General features: G+C 44.2%; 1 protein-coding gene across 2 annotated transcripts in view; it reads right to left on the reverse strand.

The window, feature by feature from the left end:
- sema3gb (sema domain, immunoglobulin domain (Ig), short basic domain, secreted, (semaphorin) 3Gb) overlaps positions 1-9,227 on the reverse strand; it is a 46,247-nt gene extending 37,020 nt beyond the window's left edge. Inside the window, exon 1 of one of the 2 annotated variants that reach the window (XM_066709901.1) lies at positions 8,837-9,227. The gene's annotated coding sequence lies outside the window, so the exon portion shown is untranslated. Of the gene's footprint in view, positions 1-8,659; positions 8,762-8,836 lie in introns of those variants that run through there. The other variant, XM_066709902.1, reaches the window with a different exon arrangement.
- Between the last annotated feature and the right edge of the window lie 11,024 nt (positions 9,228-20,251).

Here is a 20,251-nt window from a genome sequence, read left to right on the forward strand (position 1 = left end):
CAGTCAGATGGGAGTTGTGGTCCGCAGGTCGCTTTGAACACCTGTTCAGAGTAACTGCATTTCCAAATACGGTCTTTAGAAGGTCTGATACCTTACTGAGAACGGAGAAGACCCTGTGTTAAATGTGTAAGAAGGAAGTGATATCTTCAGGTGCATCATTTAGTTGATCAACATGGAATATAAAAACAACCGCTGACGGGGGAACTAAGATGTGAGTTGGTGTAGCAGTGGGCAGACCAACAGGACTTCAAGGAAAATAAGAATAAAAATTTAAATAAGGTAACAGGCTAACGGTTTAAACCAGTGGCTCTCAACTCTGATCTTGGGCCCCCCACTGCCCTGCTGGTTTTCTGATTTTTTTTATGGTTTTGCTCACAAACAAAGTTGGGAATTCAAACTCCTTAAATCATTGTATTATTTGTAATCATCATGCAACTGTTTAAAATGATTTAAAAATCATGGCCAAACCATGATTTCAGTTAGGACGTTCAGTTAAGTGATCGAGAGCTGGAATGAAAACAGGGAGGACAGTAGGGCCCCGGGACCCGGCGCCAGGACCCCTGTGTTAAACGAGGGCGAGGAGATGAGACTGATCAGAGCCTGGCGGATACATTCCAGGCCGTAGCCCCTCCCAAAGCAGCTATGCCGTAATTACAAAGCAAAGCTAAGCCCGAGATATGCAGGTTTCTGTGTTCGACACACAAAAGGACAGGAGGCTGAGCCTTACAGTCGGGAGCTCCTTCCAATGATCATGTCTGTCCCCTCCATCAAAGCGATGAAACCGCAAACGTGTTGCACAAAGCCAGGGGAGGAAGTTGAGCTTGTACACTAAGATGCTTACATTAAGGACCAGGTCGAGATGACAGCATTTCAACCATTTCAACCATGTTTATTTAGTTAGTTATTGATTTGTTGACCTTGGATTTTAACTTTTCAACCTAAAACTCAATCCCTGCTTTTCAGAGCCAGGATACTCGGCTCAAGCACACCTGCCCCCCGATCGCTTGATGGCAAATCCACAGTGCCGGCGGTATGTCACCCGTGTCCCTACCTGCGCTTCGATGTCAATTCGCTTTGGCAATAAAGTGATCTCCAAATAACCCAGACCACATTCAAGAGTCCATTCACCAAACCCAATGTCACTATAATCGTCATTCACACCCGCAAAAGATGCGTGTAATTGGAATGAGAATTAGAGGTGACCCCGGGTCTTGCCATTAGCCCCTATCCTCCTCCTTTTCAGCCACCGCCAAGCGTGTGGCAGGCATTGTGAAGCTCTGGGTAGCAGAATGGACAGAATCTGTCAGTGAGGACTTGAACATCAACGCAATAACGCCCCCGCCTCATCCCAGGAAGACAGGAGTGTGACACACTGGCCAGAGCGAGAATAACCTTGGAACCGGTTCACAGCGCTACTCGGGGGGCTGATAAACACACAAAAACTCTCAAAAAACCTGTATATACCACAGCGAAGACAGTTTGTTGGTGTGCGTGTGAGTGAGTATACGTTCGTGTGTGAGTGAGTGTATAGTGGTTGTGTGTGTGTGGCCACATTTAGCCTCCCATCCCCTCTGCAGCGATCATCCCCCAAGCCACCCCCAACCGTTTAGTGCTACCTAGAAACCGCAGCACATCAGAGCACCTCACACGCCATCACAACCCATGTGGACGCGAGGCTGTCCCCGCCACTGGCCACGGCTCAAGAATCCCCAGCACAGCCAGTTAATACTCAGAACTGGCAGCTGCCTGGGATTAGCTCCTTTTGCATGCTGTCATTGACACCCTTCACCTCCTCCCTGCCGCCCGCAGTGTGCGCCCTCTCTCTCTCTCTCTCTCTGCGCTGTACCCCACGTCGGGATCGGGAGCCCTCCCACCGAGTGCCATCAAAGCGGGCATTTTTCTGAGCTCCTCACAGGCGTCACGGTGCCTGATTGACTGAGGTCAGGTTGGTCTCTTAAAGAAGGAACCCCTGTGTTTTCTTTAATGGATTAGAGTCTCACTGAACAGCACTGATTGGAAGTCCAACTATGTGTGTGTATATGTGTAAATCCCTTATAAACGTTCATAGTAATATGCCGTAATAAAATAAAAGTCACGTGTGGAATAGCAAAATGTGAAATCATGATACGGACGTTGGAACTGATTTTTAATTAAATAAAATGAACCGTTGATTTCACAAGGGAGGGAAGAGATCAATTGGAAAGAGGAATGCACTGAAAGGTACAGGGTGATTTCTTATTCATCGAAGCAGTTCAGTGACTCATAAAAGCATACCCATCAGCACACGTCTCATTACTATTTATGTCGTAGGAGTACTTGTACATATGGGAGGCAGAGCCCTCAATGCGGAACATGCTCGACACATCCAAGACAAAATCCGCAGTCCAGCTTGCAAAGTTTCTGCGGAGATTGAATGCACCTCCTGCTCGGTTGCCGGTTTCAGATCTTCAGCTGTGCATGGATTAGCGGCGAGCGCTTCGTCCTCCTACGGGCTTAAGTCTTCTAGCATTGCACTTCCGAGACTGAAGAGGTCAGAAAAATATAGGCATCTGACATGGTGCGGTGCATTAAAAAATTAAAAACCTCTGTAAACGGATCCGAGAACCATTTTGAATGGGAAAACAAAGACGAATTCTGATGCAGACGGCACCGCCCAAAGTGAACGCAGGGGGCGCTATAACCCACATCCTCCCAACTAGGGGCACTCAATTAGGCTGACCCTTCTCGTTGACCCCCTTGAACCCCCGCCTGATCATTCACACCTCACTGAGGGCATTCCAATGAACCATTAAAGTGGCTCCGAGGGTTTCAGTGGGGACGCGGCTGGCAACAGGAGGAATGTGAGGAATTCCCCACAAACACTTCCCAAGGAGACTACGTTGCGTTGGAGATGAAAAATGGCGAGGGTGGCGGAGAGGAGAGGAGAGAGGGAGGGAGGGAGGGGCTTATTAAGAGAGCTATAGCCATGTTCGGAATATACAGAGAGAAAGAGAGAGAGAAAGGCAAGAGGAAGGGAAAGAGATGAGAGAGATGAAGATAAGAAGACAGACAGCGGGAGAGGGAAAGCTGCAGAGAGAAACGGGGTGGGGGAGAGAGGAGGGAGAGGCAGCTCGAAGCTTTGTTACTTCAGAGGGCCAGTGATAGAGGAAGGGGGGGAAATAAAAAGCAGGCAAACTTAATTACAGTGAGAAAGAAACAAGGCAGAGGATGAAAAGAAGTGAAAGATTTCTTTTATTATTATTAAGGTAGCAAATAAGTTATAATTTCCCTTCAAGGTATAACTCCAAGATCCTGTGCAGACAAGACAAACCCGTTTGAGCTGGAATTATAAATCAACACTTTCTTTTAATTAACAAACATCACAGCTATGAAAACAGAAGAGGGGGAAAGCGTTTCCCATTTGTTTTTGTTTTTCTGTGATTTATATTTCACGTTCGGTAGTGAATACACAGCGGCCTCTCTTTGAAGGCTGGCAATGAATGGGCACCCAGCCTCGGGAACGGGTCTTAATTACAAAAGTGGAAACAACTTTCAACTTCAGAGCTCTGTCCCGTTTCCAAAATACATTCTCCCTTTCAACTCCTTCACGTGTAATTATCTAGCGAGAGGTGACATCGCTTTTGTCCGCGGCTCAACACGACAGCACATTCCTCTCTCTCTCTGTCTCTCTCTCTCTCTCTCTCTCTCTCTCTCTCTCTCTCTCTCTCTCTCTCTCTCTCGCTCCGCTCCGACTGCCTCCCCCCCCCCCCCGTCCCAATTCAACTCGATTCGAAAGGTGCTTCATTGGCTCCACTCTCATTAGCAGCGCTGCCAAAGCAAACTGCACAGGCCACTGAGCAATACATCATTTGTTAATTATCAGGTACATTAAAAATATATAAACAGGGTAATTTTAGAATTCATTAAACCACTATCTGTTACTTATAATTCTTCTAAACCCTGTAGTTTCGGTACCAACATTTTAGAAAGCAAAGCTGAACTTGAATCCGATGGGTTGGAAGATGAAGCACAGTTGATATTGAGGTCTATTTCCCATCTGCACTAGTATTTCCAGTCACTAATTAATGGGATATGTAGCGATTGTTTCTCCGAGCATAGATATATAGTCATCAATATTATATTAGTTATAATTATTGGAAGCCCTATCACTCTCTCTGTTGCACAACCTCTTAACAACTGCCTTCCACAGCCCTCGGGGGATTGAGTTTCACTTGTCAAAGCCCCTGTGATCAGGACTGGACTAGCAGGCAGCTCCCGTACGGTTTCCACCCTCACTCCACTGCTGCGTTAATTCAGAGGGATGGGCTGAGCGACAGGCCACACGGTTAGCTGCGTTTCAACAGCAGGTTTCCCACCATCCCCACCATTACGAGCGCAGAACGAACAGGAAGCGAAAGCTCATTGGTTTCACCTGTCAGGCCTGACAATCGTCATGCACACAACGGTACAAGAGCATGTAAAGACACAGTCCCTCTGTTAATATATATGGCTTTTTCTTTTGAAAGACTTTTGCACAGCCGTGTGTTGGCTGATGTTTCACTCAGTAACTCACAGTCTTGAGTGATTGTGAGCTGGAACGCTTTCAACACAGTTGTCAGTCTGAGGCGCTACACAAAGCACACAGAACGGCAACGCTCTTCAGCTGGTCCCGGCATCTATTTTTATTGAGGACTTTCTTAGACTGCACAAGCACTGTGCCGAAACCGTTCGAGGGTAAAGAGAAACAGCCATGTGTGGGTGATCTTCATTATAGAGACAGGATCGTGGATCGGGATCAATACTACAGTGTTTAAAAACCTCACACCATTGCATATGAATGATAATAATAACTGGGCAGAAACCCCATATTGCCTAGTAGATAAAGTCATCCAAAACTCTGCCAAGACAAATGGAACTGTGCTTTTATTTCTGGATTAGAAATACTTTTCATGCATGGAGTCAAGTCTGCCAAGAGTAACTCGGTTTGCACTGCCAGAGAAAGAGTGAGATATTCTCCTATATTTGCTCACTTCTGTCCAGACTCGGAGGGATGGTCACTCTAAGGTCAGTGTGGCCTGGGATGCTTAATATACTCCTACTATACTATATTTTGCAGGTTGGATCTGTACTACATTTGTTGTTGTTGTTGTCTTTTACTGCTTCCCAGTCTTTGTATGTTCTCAAAGTCTTAGATCTGAGATCAAAGTGTGTTTTGACTGCCCTGACCGGTCGCATCAGCTTGCATTGTAGCAGGACAGCTTAGAAGTCTTCTGTCTTGGGCATGAGCTCGTCTCAGTATTAGCAAAAATACACTAAAAATTCCCATTTTTATCCAGGAAAAGGGATGACTGAACTTGCCAGGTAGTTTGGCAGAGCTGGGGTCACACTTTGAAAAGGAACCAGAGTATATCCAGTAACTCATGAGTAAACTAATTCTCTATCATTACATCCGTGTGTTTTTATTGCCGTTTTACATCAGGGTGTTACATTGTTATCTTCTACTGCGCTTTGATATCATCAACCGGTCCAAACCAGGTTTCTTTTTTTTCCCCCCACAACATCACTGTTATACTTCCTCGTAAGCCAATAACACAGCTGCAAGTCTTTTGTTGCAAAGGTTGCCTCGGCTGAAAGCAGTAGTCAAAGAAAAAGGAAAGGAATAACAGGGTCCCAGAAGAGTAACTCTAGGAGAAATCGGACAACACGGAGAGCTTCAGTTCGGATTGCGATTGAGATTCTTGGCAGGATGTCCAGAGGAGAAGGGGGCTGGCTGTATGTTGGATAGATAGGAGTAGGACTGCGAGGCATCTGTGGATATTGCCCAGCGTGACGCAATTCATTTTAACCCCGACCTTAAGCAAACAATTACTGTGCCGGAATAACAGTTATTGCTCTCCCAGTCGCAGCAGTCAGTCCGAAAGAGAGACAGGCAGAGGGAGCAGAAACAGAAGGGGGAACAAGTTTTCTCCCTAATTAAGCCTGAGCTGCCTTCCCTCGCACAATGCCAGGCACAGCTCCGAGGTTATGCTGTGTGATCGGCGATAAAGACCTCCACTCAGAGTTCAGAAAGTCGGGCTCCCCACGGAGAGGGAAAGCCTACAGACTGCCGCAGCTGTATCTGCTTACAGCCCTAGTGCAGCAGACCCCGACAGCCGAGGCACAATGCTCTGGAATGTGTTGCTCCCTACTTGTGCTTTGTCTTTTGCAAGGGTATGCAAACTGAACAGACAGGGCAGTTTGCAGACATTTTTTTTTTTACTTTCTGCAATCAAGCAGCAATTCCCTTTGATTCAGGCTGGCCAGAGAATTTCATTACAGTCTAATGCTTGATTATATACATTATATAGAATTATACATTTTCAGCCTCCATCATGGTCTACCTAAAAATCACAAAGCCTAAACAAGAAAGGGCACAACCTACAACATTTAATTTCCCCAAAATGTAAATAACTGCAAGCAATGATCTCTGGTTTTCCCTTTTTTCCAGCATAGAGAGGAATACAGAGACAAACGCTAAAGCAAGGAACATCAAAGGCCGTTATAAATGAAGACCACAGGACGCTGGCTATCTGATGTATTGGTTATAAATTCTGGACCCAGCCAAAGCAAGCACTGTATTCCACTTGGTACGGTCTTGTTAAGCACACAGAGCAAAGCACGGCAAATGGGTTTGTCTAATCATGCAAAACTAGGCTTAATGTAACAGTAAACAGTCATTTCTGACAATGGTGGTACAAATTGCCTGGGTGTATAGCTGGCTCTCTTCTGTACCTTCGTGCATGGAGTAATCAGAAGGTTTTTGTTTCATTGTGGGATAAGCAAACACATGCAAGATATAATAATTTATATAAAACTGATTTACCTCTATTGCATGCACGGAAATAGAAAGATAAGGAAGTAGGTAGAATGGAAATTGAGAAAGAAAGACAAACAAATGTTTCACTTTTGCTTTGATGATATTGCCAGAATTTCTTTAAACAACTGACAGAGAGAGAAAAATATGACATATCTGTGGATTTATATCCTTGTCCTGGAACAATAATTATAAAGAAAACATTAGGGGGGGAGGAAAATACTTTTTTCCCGGAATATTCAGTTCTGGAAACATGCTGGATGTTTTCGGTGCCACATTACAGGGATGAAACATGTACTGGTGCAAAGTGCGGTTTCTGTTCCACGCTTTCTCCCCGTCCGTCGTTTATAACCTCCTTGGCAGTACAATGTCCAACTTCATTGAACCATTGACTTCGTTTTTATGTTTAACATGAAACCGCACTTCCGTGGCTCTTTCTACCACTTGCCACGTTTGGTAAATGTCACGTTTATTTAAAAGGAGAATTTCTTATTATTTCTATGGAACTACGGAAACTTCTACTACATGGATTTCTTCACTTAATAAAACTGAACCAACCTCTGCTATATATAAATATGTATATAATTGGTTTACTGTAGACTTATTATTCTATTCAGCATGCAAATTCCATGTTTTTTTTTAATAGCAGAGCAGCCCACAGCCTGTACTTTAAAAATACTCCAGTGACCAATTTTAAGTTCCCCCTCATTCCTCACTGAAAAGGGGGGCGAAAAAAGCATTGCAAAACATTGGGGAATAGAAATGCAGAAACGGAATTACTCACGACACGGAATCGTTGTATGCACGCACAATAAAGCCTACCCTCAAGAGAAACCTAAAAGTGTACTTATGTATTTCTTTTATAACGCAATCTCGTAATTGTAATGCAAACAGCATCCTTATTTTCTAATGCAAAACCTGTTGCATTGATCCAAATACCTTATTACCAACACCTAGCCTCACTTTGCAACCATTAGAAGGCTATTTAAAAAGCAACATTGGTAACAGCATGACATGGTCTTGTGACTGCTGTTAGCACCCTGCTGAGGTAAAAACTGGTTGGATCTGCAATCTCCAAAACTGCAAAAGCATAGAGCATTTTAAAATACCTATGTGAATGCACAAACAAACACAGGAGCATGCGGGTTCAAAGAGCACAGACCAGGAAACTAATTTACCACTTGTGGGCTCCTGTGTCAGTAGATTGCAATCACATAGGTGCTGCATCCTTCCCAATAGATACACTCCCATAGAAACCATTCAGAGATAAGTGTGTGTATGATAAGCACAGGTTCAATACCAACCCCTGTACACAACAACAATCATCATGATCAGAAGAAGAATACGAAACCTATAGAGATGGGAGTGAGATAAAAAGCTAAATCAGGCTTTTCGTTTTCATTTTGGTTTTAGCTCTGCATACATTATGTATAAGCACTTCATCCGCGCAAGAAGACGTTGTATGAATTATAAATACTAAAAGCGAAATACATAATGTATATTAAAATACATTACACACATACGAAGACCACACTTCATATGTATCCGCATGTACGCAGTCGGGTGACAGGCACCAACTGAGCAACTCAATGTCAATTCATTTCATATACAGTACAGCACATTTTAGGAAGGGACAACTTATACTGACAATACTAAGCAGCTTGACCAACACAATTACAACAATGCTAACAGGCGCAAAGGCAATAACGGCCAGTAAAAGCACTCTACTGTACTTACACACACACACACATATGTTGTATACCTCTACACACCAAGCTTAAGACACGACATGATCCAAGTCCTTAAAAATGTAAGCATGCACCACACCTTCACCTCGCACACTGCGGCAAGATGTGCGAGATAAGCGCACGGCACGGGCTCAGGGCAAGGCTCTTAAAAGCACTTCTCAGTGCAGGTGCGCTGCGCCCACTCCGCGGAACTGCAGACACGCCAGCGCTCGGCAGCTCTGCATCAGCACAAGACACAACTGCGCCGTTCACGCACCTGGCTGCTCCTCGGCTGCGCTCCGCGGAGAGAAAGTGCGGGAGCTGCTCACTGCGTCACATGCCTGCCGGCCGGGGCGGCGATGCGCGGACACGACCCTCAGCTCCGGATAGACAGGTGAGCTGCAGCGGCCTCTCTGTCCAGACTTGTTTCCACCTTTTTATTTCTGCTGGTTTTCTAACTCCGGGCTCCGCAGCGGGTGTCCAGTGTGAGTTTTCGGACAATGTCAAGCGAAGCCAAAAGTGCCTCCAAAATCCGGAAAGAAAACCCCGAGAAATTCCCACAGAGAGCCTGTGCGCCGCGGCCGAACTGCGAGCCGTCAAGAGCCGTCAGGTGTCAGCAGCGCCGAGTTAAAAAGCCCTCTGTCTCTGTCTCTCTCTCTCTCTCTCTCTCCACCTCCCTCCCCTCTGCTCTACCCATTCTCTCTCTCTCTCTCTCTCTCTCTCTCTCTCTCTCTCTGTCTCTCAAAGCTACCCAACCGTGTCCCAGTTAACTCTCTCGCTGCCGACACGATCTTGTGGCGCTCCGAAGTATAATATCACCTTTCTTAGGCAGTAAACTCTATATTTCACTCTATAAACTCTGTATATTTTGTTAATAAACTGGTATTGCTTTCAAAAACAATAATCATACAATACATTAAAGTATCACATGATTTCCTACAAGTTTTAGATTTATTTATTTGCAATTGAGCTAGTTTCTGAAATATTTCTCAGCGCTGTCCATCCCCACTGCTGAGGGCAATGCCTCCTCCTCCTCCTCCTCCTCCTCAAAGACATCCTGTCTCAGCTCTGGAAGGAGCTCAAGCCACATGTTAGACATCATTTAGCAGTTTCTCTCCACCTGGGAGGAAGGAACAGAGTGTCTTTGAAAAGCAATAGGCTTCTTGTTTTCGGGGCTGTTTGGTGTCTCCAGGCCTGGGCTGAACATCTCAACTGCACAAGGTGCGAGTTTTGCAAGTGCATACACTTTAACAAAGACAGACTTTAAAGACAAAGTCAGAATTATTATCATGTTTTTAAATAAGAGCTATTATTGACGAGAAGACCGAACTGTGTAACAAAGTTATTTGCGCCCCAGGTTCAACAGTTGATTTGCTATATTTGTGGCGGCTCCTCCTCACCCACAAATGGCGCAACTGTTTCAGTCTCCTGCGCTCCTATCAGGCCGAAACCGCGCTGCATGGTGAATACTAAATAATACACAAATCTGAATTTAGGAAACAAATGATCGCCTATTAATACTTAGAAGTATGAAGTTAAAATGGACCTCACTCACTTCCAATCAGCGAGATCTGTCTGTAAAAAGCGCAGCTTTCAGATGGAAAAAGACAAAACCGCTTAATTGGGAAAGTTATTATAAACGGACAGCTCGGGATGTGATTGGACGACGCGCCCTCACCTACAGCAGGGGAGGTTGTCCTTAACAAATCGCTTTTTCTTTCTAAATGGCAGAAAACCATCGAATATACCATCAAATGGAGCAGCAACTACTGACGGTTTTGATCTAATTATTAATTAAAATTCAGGAAAAGTAGAAAAGTGAACTAGGAAAACAAGAGAGATTATCAGATAAAGCGATTTAATCGAAACTGTAATTGACAACATCGGAGAGAGAGAACTGTAATCTGTGAAAAAAGAAACACTAAGGTACGCGTTCAGTGCTATTGCACGGGTTGATCTGTATTATTGATTTATGACGTTGCATTGGCGGAAAGTCGTTAATATTGGCCACACGGGGACAATACACTGTCCCCAAACACCTGCAGCGGGTTTTCCACAACCGTTGCTGTCAGCCCAGAAAGGCAAAAACGAGCTACAAAATGCAACTGAGTACGTAATAATATATATATTTAGTGTTTAATAAATAATTAGATTCGTGTTTTGCTCTTTTAATGGATGAAACGGAATATATAGCCACATGGACAAGAATGATAGTGGATGCCTTTTAATTTATCATCGTCCACCAGTTGATAGTTTAGTAGGATGTTAGTAACTCTGTTGAAAATTCAATGGCGGGAAGTTGGCCTTTCAATATATGAATTCTGTATTCATGCTGATGTCCGTTACTATTGTGCTGAGTAGGCATCTGTTTTTCCTAATGAAGTAAAAGTCATTCGGTGGGGATGTGTCTCATAAAGTTTCCAGAGAACTCGTTTATCTTAACAAAGGTCTAGACCAAAACTTAACTTTGACCTATCAAGTGGCAAATTACAAACCTGGACCCTATTGCGTTTATTGTGTGAGTAGCAGAAAGTGGTTTCTGATAACAAATTAAACCGTGATAGGGTGCAGGTTTGTGCTTTGCGATTTGTAGGTAAAAGGTTTTGATTTGGTCTATCTAGTATAAATTCAATGGTTCATAGTTCATTTCGTGACATTTTTCATCTTTAAAAAGGGTGAACATTCAACATGACGTTATGACATTACATAACCCGTGATGGTTTGAAAACGGGCCACCCTGTTCTAAAGGCTCCAGAAAAATAGTCAAGTTTTATTCCTGGCAATTTCGACTTCTTTTTTGTTTTGTGTGCATCGTAAGTGGTTTCCAATTAGACTAACGGGAAAATACAAGTGGAGGCATCAGCCTGTTTTCATTTACCAGCATCTGGCACCGATGACCGAGGTTATTGCAGCCTCTTTAATGCAATCTTACTGGCGGGCTTCCCCCAGCCCTGCTTCTCTAAAAGCCCCTGGATTCATTAGACAGAGGAGGCATTTCATTTAATGGCCTGACGTTACCACACACCTTCTCTGTGGTTTTGCCCATTTCTGCAACATTAAATGGACACGTTTGTCTGCTGTTGTTAAACCGAAGCCCGTCTTGATAGTGCAGTGTTATGCTCGCCACTCAGACTCCTCTGAGATATAATCTGCCTCTGTGCTGAACCCCATCCCTGATGAAATATTAATACGGCAGAATGAGCAATGCTAATATTCCTGGAAATTAATTTCAGGTTTACCGTTAAGCCCAGTATGCCCATTTAGTGGACAAGAAGGGAAGAGACAAGTCCCTCCCCGGCTCATGAATAAACAGGGCTCACTTCAAGTCTAGCTTTAAGTGCAGCTCGGTAGAAAACTGCACGTATATGTGGATATAGAGATGCAGTCCAACGTGTTCACAGCCTTCAATCTTGTGTGTTGTTTAGCCGTATTTGCGTTTGAGATTAGAATAGATTGTTCACTGAACTGTGCTTACCTATCAGGGATATATTTGCAGAGTTTGCTGAACCCTCTGCTGGGAGAAGTCTGTACAGATTTCTGTTAATTGAAATTAGCACCCCTGCCAGTCCGTTTGAACCAATCATCGAGGCCCAGGCTAGCTCTTCAGGCCCACTGCACTGCTTTTGATAGGTCGAAGGAATACGGTGCCCGGTCTGCCCACAGTGTAGTTTCTGGAGGACTGAGGGCATTGACTTAATCTTGTGGGCTACAGTGATTACACATCACTGGCTGAGCAGAGACAACATCAAAGAAGCCCTAATGAAAACCCGAGGAGGATATGAGACAAGTTAAAGAAAACAAATACACAATTCCAAGGCCTGCAGATATACATCTACCCTTTTAAAGATGCAATATTGCTTATCTTTTCAATCCCCCCTCGATATCAAAACACTCTTTGAACTCGAGAACTGCAGACCAGAGATTGGTCACGGACAGTCATTTTTCACGTTCACTTTGACACAAGAAAGGGTATCAGAATAAGCAGAACATAGTGCAAGCTTAATTACAGCACACGCATCAGGAACATGCCAACTGTAAATCTTTCTGCTACGGACCAGATTGTGCGGGGAGATCCGAGTGTTTTGTGGGGGGATTGTTAAACGACACAAAAGTTATTACCGTAACCCTCTCACCCCACCCCAACCTTACTCCCATAGTAAGAGTTTCACAGCTTTTTATTAAAGGCATCCACAGAAATGCAGCTGCCCACATTTGATCTTGATTTCTGAAGCGACAAAAGACCTCGGAAGCATCTGCCAAAAGGTCGTCCGTCCCACTGCCTGATATTTTCTTTTTTGTCTTCTTTCTACGTGATGGCACACAAGTGGAACACCAGCAGCGGACAATGGACGAGAGGGTGGCGTGGGCGCCGACAATAAAATAGGGGTGTTGAGATCTCTGTTTTGGTGGGCGTTCAGTGCAGGGCCGCCTATTATCAGCGGCCTCGTGTGAGAGGGCTGGGCAGGAGATCTCACACCCACACAAGCCACAGGAGGGCCCCGGTCTTGCCAAATCAGCCGAAAACATAAAGGCAAGAGGCAGTCCTGGCCAGCTGCTAAATGTCCACCGCTGATGACTTGATAAATTGATGGCGGTAGAGTTCACATGCTGGGAATGAATTTTCCAACAAAGTCTCCCTTGTTATTTCTCTCTGCTTTTAAAAATGCCATCACTGTTATGGGTAAGTGTGTCCTTTTGTGAAGAAGTATTTCAGCTGTGATCCTACAGCTAACATTTCAGATAAAAGTCCTTCTTCAGCTGTGTGAAAAGAAAACCATGCAGTAATATATTCATGATCAAGTATGTAGGAAGAAGAAACAGTCTGAGATGGACAGAAAGAATTGAAAGAATGAATGAAGAAAGAAAAGACTTTAAAAGCTGGAAGGAAATGAAAGGAGGAGGGAAGAGAAGTGAGAGAATGTGTAGAGAGAGAGAGAGCGAGAGAGAGAGACATTGGTGTTTATAGGAGATTGTCATCACTGCAGAAGGAAGCCAACAGTGGGAATGTGAAAAAGTCTCACAATCGGGAAAAATAATTCCGCAGATAAATCAAAGTCAATTTATCTGTTTCTACTCAAGACAGACTGAAGGAGGGGAGGTACTGAGTCCGCAGCCATGTCAGGAGAAACCCTGTCACTTTGTCTGTACTGCCACCATATTCCCCGGCTTTGCCGCTACCTCCTTGCACTAGAGTGACCCCTACCTCTCAGTCACCCCCACGGGTTAATAATGAGAAACAAAGCGATAGAAAGACATGCTCAACTTCACAACCTGCTCGACTGCTCGATGTGTAGGGGTTGGGGGAGTGTACCGGACAGGGGGGTTTCGACAGGAGATATTTTTAGGACACAGTTATTGTACTGCCAGCTTTAGGGTAGGACATCCTGTTGAGAGCGCAAGAGAAAGAGAGAGAGAGAGGGGAACAGTGGTACCCTGTGCGCAATGGGTAGAGTCCGCAAACTGGCACGTGCTTCAGTCACCTTTGTTCCCATTGTACGGGGACGGTTCCTCCCCAGTTTCCCATTAGGGGAAGTGATCCACATCCCGCGCTGTCAAGAGATCTTCCTCCGACGCTGCACTAGGAAAACACCACACTGGAGCCACACCGGAGTACCCACAACAGCCCTGAGAACCCCCTCTGAGCCAACCCATCAAACTGAGTGGGGGTAGAGTGCGCACATTGGGGGGAGACAATGGCTGACCTTCCCCTGCCAGCCACTATTGTTAGGTGGTTTGATAAAGGATTCAGTGTTGTCATTAAGGAGACGCATATGTGGTACTTGACTACCTGTGGTTTACGCACTGCAGCATTCGGAGTTGTCTTACTCCTGTTGACAACATACTTCATGCTAGGGAATATTACATACATTATTAACTTATTCCAGAGATAGCCTCTCTTTAGCAGTTGTTGGCGTGTTGTTTTGTGGTACGTGTCAGAATGTGGTTCATAATCTTGAGTTTCCCAATCTTTTTTTACAAATAAACTCCATGCATAAGCATCAAATGATACCCTTGCTGACTTTAAAGGCATCACAATTTATGTCCCTTTATTTAAAAACAAATGTTAACCCTATAGCACATCTCCCCTGTGTGTTTAGTTCTACACCAGGGGACGGAGAACAGGGAGGCTGCTTTGCAGATGTATCGGGTCTGTATACACTACAAAAATGTGGTGAATGCTAAACACCGTGTGTATGGAAATTGCTGGCACTCTAATCTGTTTGTAAACTGGAGGAGATTTACATTCAGAACAGGGGTGCCTTGCCTTCTGGTTTTTGTTCCGATGGGAGCTCTCAGTTCCTCGATTTAATTTAATTATTTTCTCTGTTAAGCCTCCTTAAAGTTTTGCATGTTGTATTTGCTCAGCTGATAGCTTCAATTATATGTCCATTACTTGGGTTATACTCTCAACTTCTCAGAATCTAGAGAGAAGTGTTCAACTCATTCACTTAATCACTTAATTAGACAAAGAACTGGGCTGGAACAAAAACCAAGAGACCCCATGGCCCTCCCGGACCGGAGGTGGACGCCGCTGATTTGGAGGATTCCAGCAAATGGGGTTAAGTGTAGCAAAGTGAGTGCAGGAAATGCATGGTTAACACTGCTGTAACAATATGCACATTGACAGAGGTAAGCGCAGCCAAAGATCTCACCCCGAGGCTTAAAAATGGGCCCTCGCTCGGAACTCGTCTGATCTTCGGCAGAACTGGGAGGCTGGCGAGTGACATCTGTGCTACTTGGCTCGTGTGAGCGTAACCCCATGATGCTGTTCACAGGCACAGGCTGGACAAAGGGAGGGGGCTTCCTTCTGGTGGAAATGAATAATTTCCCACATTGGCAAAGGATCATGGGAAATAAGCAAAACCGCTACACCTTGGCTTTTTCAAGGCACACACTGATGGCCATCGTGCGTAAACTGTCACTCAGTCCGTATCCTCCTATAAACACCGGGACTTCGGCTATTCTGAAATAGATCCAGTCGCTTGTGATCGGGCGAACCGGAAAGGAAGGCGCCGATGGTGTAAAATATGATCTCCCACACCTATGCAGTATTGCACAGAGCAGAAACGCTGGCAAAAAATCTGGTGCCAATCAGTGATTTTCTGTTTTATTCTATTTCTATTTTAGGCCTTGATTGATTTTGTCCTTGATAAACTGAAATTGCTGATCAGTTTTTAATATATAACACGTTGATTGCTTAAGTCAAACATGTTGAGGCGTGCTTCCAACTTTTCTGTGAAGCCTAATTTTGTTGCCATAATTCTGCGTCCTAGTAAGGATTTACGCTTTATTTTCAAGACGGACACACGTTTGTCTCATAGGATGCACCTGGCTTGCAAAGCTTTGAACTCTTTTTAAATGTCCCTCATCTTCTCACTCCCTCATTATTAAAACACCCCCACTATCCACACCAGCCTTACTGAAAAACATTATCACACCTAAAGAAGGGGCAGCAACCCTTTTCCAGCTCATTCCCAGCTTTTATATTCACCAGCAACAAGATATTTATCACCTCAGATAAGACACACGTATAATTTTTCTGGAGCATCTTTCATTTGTTTCCCCCTACTTAGTTTGAAGAAATTCCAATCTAATTGCTTGCTGCCCAGACTGCCAATTATGATTTTAGAGCAAGAATATGATGCATTCTTTGTTCTTGCTCTCTTGCTTTTGGCACCGAAGGGCTGTCATTGTGAAAACCTGCCCACGTGCATCACGTATAAACACACAAGAGGCCCCCGCGGTACCCTGATCGTGAGCTAATGGGGCAACAGCAGCTTTGCCAGTTCAACCGTACTCCCGGCACGTGCCTTCTTGTACCGTTTTCATTTTACCAGAGTAGATGTCCTTTTCCCACATTCCTCCTGGGAATCTGCACTGTAGTCCTTAGGGTCTGCATTCTCTGCGTGCTTTATATATTTATTTTAGCTTTTAGATTATATCAGATTCCAGGAATTTTGCGATTCATATTTCAGCCTGGCCTCGCTGCCCATATAAACTCTGTCACTGAAAGTGGAAACTAATTAGACACAATTTTCCCAAGGCTTGGCAATGGACTCTTAATAGGAGGTCAGGTGTAGAATGCTGATGCTATAGTCATTAAGACTAAACTATAAAATGCACCACGAAGAACTGTCTTTAATGTTGCCTGCTGCCTGGATATATTTTGCAACATGGCATATATTACAGCTAGGACCTTACATTAAATCATACCAGTCCAAGCCCATGCAATAAAACACAATGAATCTGCACCCACTATCTGTCAAATTCCTGCCTTGTGTGTCATCCTGGCAGGTACTTATCACCTGGGCAATGCTAGTCTCAAACAGGTGTCCAGACCACTAAGACTCCAAAGCTCACAGGGATTTCACATCGACGCAAATCTCGCTCGCACACCACAGCCAACAGAAACGTAGTGTGAATGGCATTCAGGCTCTCTCTCTGTCTCTCTCTTGCCCTGCAATGGTGGCAGAAGCTGCCCATAAGCAGCAGGACTGCACAGCACCTTTCAACACCCCCTTCAGAAACCTGTGTTTAGATTAGATTAACACCTGCAGACTATTCTGATCTTCTCTTACACCATAACTGTATTCACTGGATGTGAAGTTTTCTATTAATGTTGTTACCTTTGTAATATTGTGTACACAGAACACTGTACGTGAGCGATTATTAAACCATGTAAGTCACTTCGATTAAAGGCATTTGCCAAAAACTTAATAATGACAACAATAATAATCCTCTGGTTTCAGACAGTTTAAATTTAATTATTTGTATATGGGGGAGTAGTAACTTCACAATGTGACCAGGCTTTGGCTTGGCACACAGCAATCACAAACACCAGGGTTTCCACAGAAAGAGAGTACAGCTCAAGCAAGGGCAACTAGTATTAGAGACAGAGAAAAATCACAGTTGCCTATCGCTGGTATACTTCTATAAACAGTGCTCTTCCAACTGGCTCAGCGATGCAGATCCACGTGCACACACTGCCTATACACACACTGCCTAAGGCCAGGCATTTCAGACAGGCCCAGACAGGGCCACTGTTATGCTGAAATGACACCGTTAAACCTCTGCTCTCCTGTCATGTACGGCGATCAATCTTGCAGCTGAACATGTGGGGAACTTTTAAATACTGCCCTGGAAAAATATGCGAAACCAAGAGGCTCCTGTTTGGTTTGGAAATGCTACAAACAGTGTACACCTTCTTATTTCACTCACAGCTATTTATAGATGAGCAGCGTGCAATTCCCCGAGCTGTGGAGGAATCTGATGGTGAGTTCTAAATAAGCTCGCATTGTGTACAGGATTTTGGCGTCTCAGCCTCGACACCCTTGGCTTCAAGTCTTCAGACAGACGCACGGCAATTACATGATATTAAACGAACAGTCTGTCTCCTCTGGATTGTGGAGTGAAGTTTCTGTCACCGTTCTGAAGAAAGAGAAAGGGCATTGTTGTGTAGGAATGTGATGATGTCATAACACGCATCCAAGTTCTGATGATGAACACTGAGCAAAACTGAAAAAAGAAAGAGTGCAAAACTAGAAATAATTGTTCTTTAGTGTCACTTCATGTTGTGGCTGTTTGAGTACCTTCACATTGTCAGTCTCTGGCGTTACCATCTGTATTAGGCTCATTCTTTCAACCACCCTTGTACATGATACTAGCTTCTGTGATCTCCATCGACTAAACAGAGGATCAGACTCAAACCCTCAATCATCATTAATAAAGCCGTAAGCTTTATTGTTTTTAATTGGGGTTCCTGAACGTGCACAACTATCTGGAGGAAAGACCTGCGATCAATCCGAGCAACAGACGAAGCAATTAAACGAGCATTTACTCTTCGGTGTTAATGGGTCTTTGGCACACGGGGGCGATCTGACACCCACCCTGCGTCGCAATTACAAGCGGCTTCAATTATTCAAGATTCCCCTCTTGGTTGTTGTCGTTAGCCAGGTTTTTCTGTTGCTGATCTCTCCGTGCAGACGTCAGTTTAGCTGTTTTTCAGGCACCAGTTTAATTTAAGGACAGTTTTCTTCATTAAGAAAAGCAAATCTGACAGATGATGTAGCTAGGCAACTATGAGTCCTATCATTATCCTGATGTCTTGGGATTTCTACAGAACAATTAACTTTTTCTATTTTTATTGGAGATAGAACAGCTAATTTCTCATCAAAGGAATACTGTGCAAAATTAAATGTTCTGCTTGGCTTGGATTTTAAATTTTAAGCTAGATCTTCTCAGTACCAGTCGGAGCCAAACGTAGCTCAGAAACCCTATTTGCATGCATTTAAAGTTTGATTTATTGTGGTCATTATCCTTTGGTTTAAGTGCTTGTTTAATGCACATTGTGCTACATACACTACACTAGCGCAAGTACCGGGTCAAGACAACTATGTACAGACAGATGCAGAAAGAAAGAACAAGTGCGTTTATTTTTAGAGCACATTCACTAACCCATCACCAAGGGAAATTAAATACATAAAAAGAAACTTGGTTATTAGAGCAAGACCTTGATTTCAATAAAGGCATAATTAAATCCATATTACGCTCTCTTTGGGATGCAATTTAGTGTCGCAAAATGTTCTGAAGGTCACATATGAGCTGTGAGGACTGTGCAACACGGATACAGGTCCCCTTGCTTGGTCCTACTTTTATTAACCGAAAATACTACCGAGTATTCATTAACCTGTTTGAAAGCAGCTCCACCGGAAGAATAGTGAAACACCTGGAAGACACATATAGGAAGTAAGAAATTGTCAAGGAAAAGATCCTGCCTGCTTCAAACCACAGATTATTAACTGGAACTTCGTGAACTTCAAGATCTCAAATAAGCTCGTATGTTACTCAGTTGCAGGCAGGAAGCATACGTTTTTTATTTTATTTAACTTTTTGGCCACGTGGCTTAATTATTCTGCCTAGCCCCCGGGGTATGGAACTGATTAAAACATACAGCACATCTCGCATCTGTTTCAATAAAGCCCAGAGCCGGGGCCTCAGATTTGAACACAGTGGGGGCAGCCAGCAACTTGCAGTGAACCGAAATACAAAAATATTTTTTAAAAAGCAGGGAGGAAAACAAGGCCATTCTGGGATCTGATGCAACTCTACGCAGGAGTGAAGTCCGGAGTCACTCCCTCGCTGCCTCATTCCGGGAGGCCGTGGGGGAGAGGAAGACCTGGATGTGGATGCTGAGCCAGAGAGAGTGAATCAGAGAACAGATACTTGGACCTGCCTTGGACCTTCAAGACCGCTCCGGATTTAAACCACAATTCAATTAAACGACACTGTCTGTGCTCACAGGAGCATGATGGGAAAGGTGCTGGCAGTGTGTCATTGATTCCTTGTCTCCGTGTTTGATCTTGAAATGTGACCGTGGCTTTGAGGCTTCTTCACCCCTGCCTGAAATCTGAACAACTCCCTGAACAATGAACACAATCAGGCCAGGTGCTCCTCCTAGACAGAGGAAACCAGATCTGCTGACATTTAACACAGATATCAGCTCTTTAAGACCGACCCAAGGATGGCGCTGAAAGACCGAGCTTCCTAAGCATTGGGTTCATGCGCTTTGTCTACTTGCAAACATTCAAAGCAAAGGTTAAATGCAGCCGGGTCTGTTTTTCTGCAAGGCTTTTCCATTGTTATCTAAACAGAGTTTTATTGAGCTCATTCCCCCCACCCCCTGCTCTGGCTG

This window comes from Amia ocellicauda, chromosome 7 (genome assembly GCF_036373705.1).
Source record: "Amia ocellicauda isolate fAmiCal2 chromosome 7, fAmiCal2.hap1, whole genome shotgun sequence".
In the NCBI taxonomy this organism is placed as follows: domain Eukaryota; kingdom Metazoa; phylum Chordata; class Actinopteri; order Amiiformes; family Amiidae; genus Amia; species Amia ocellicauda.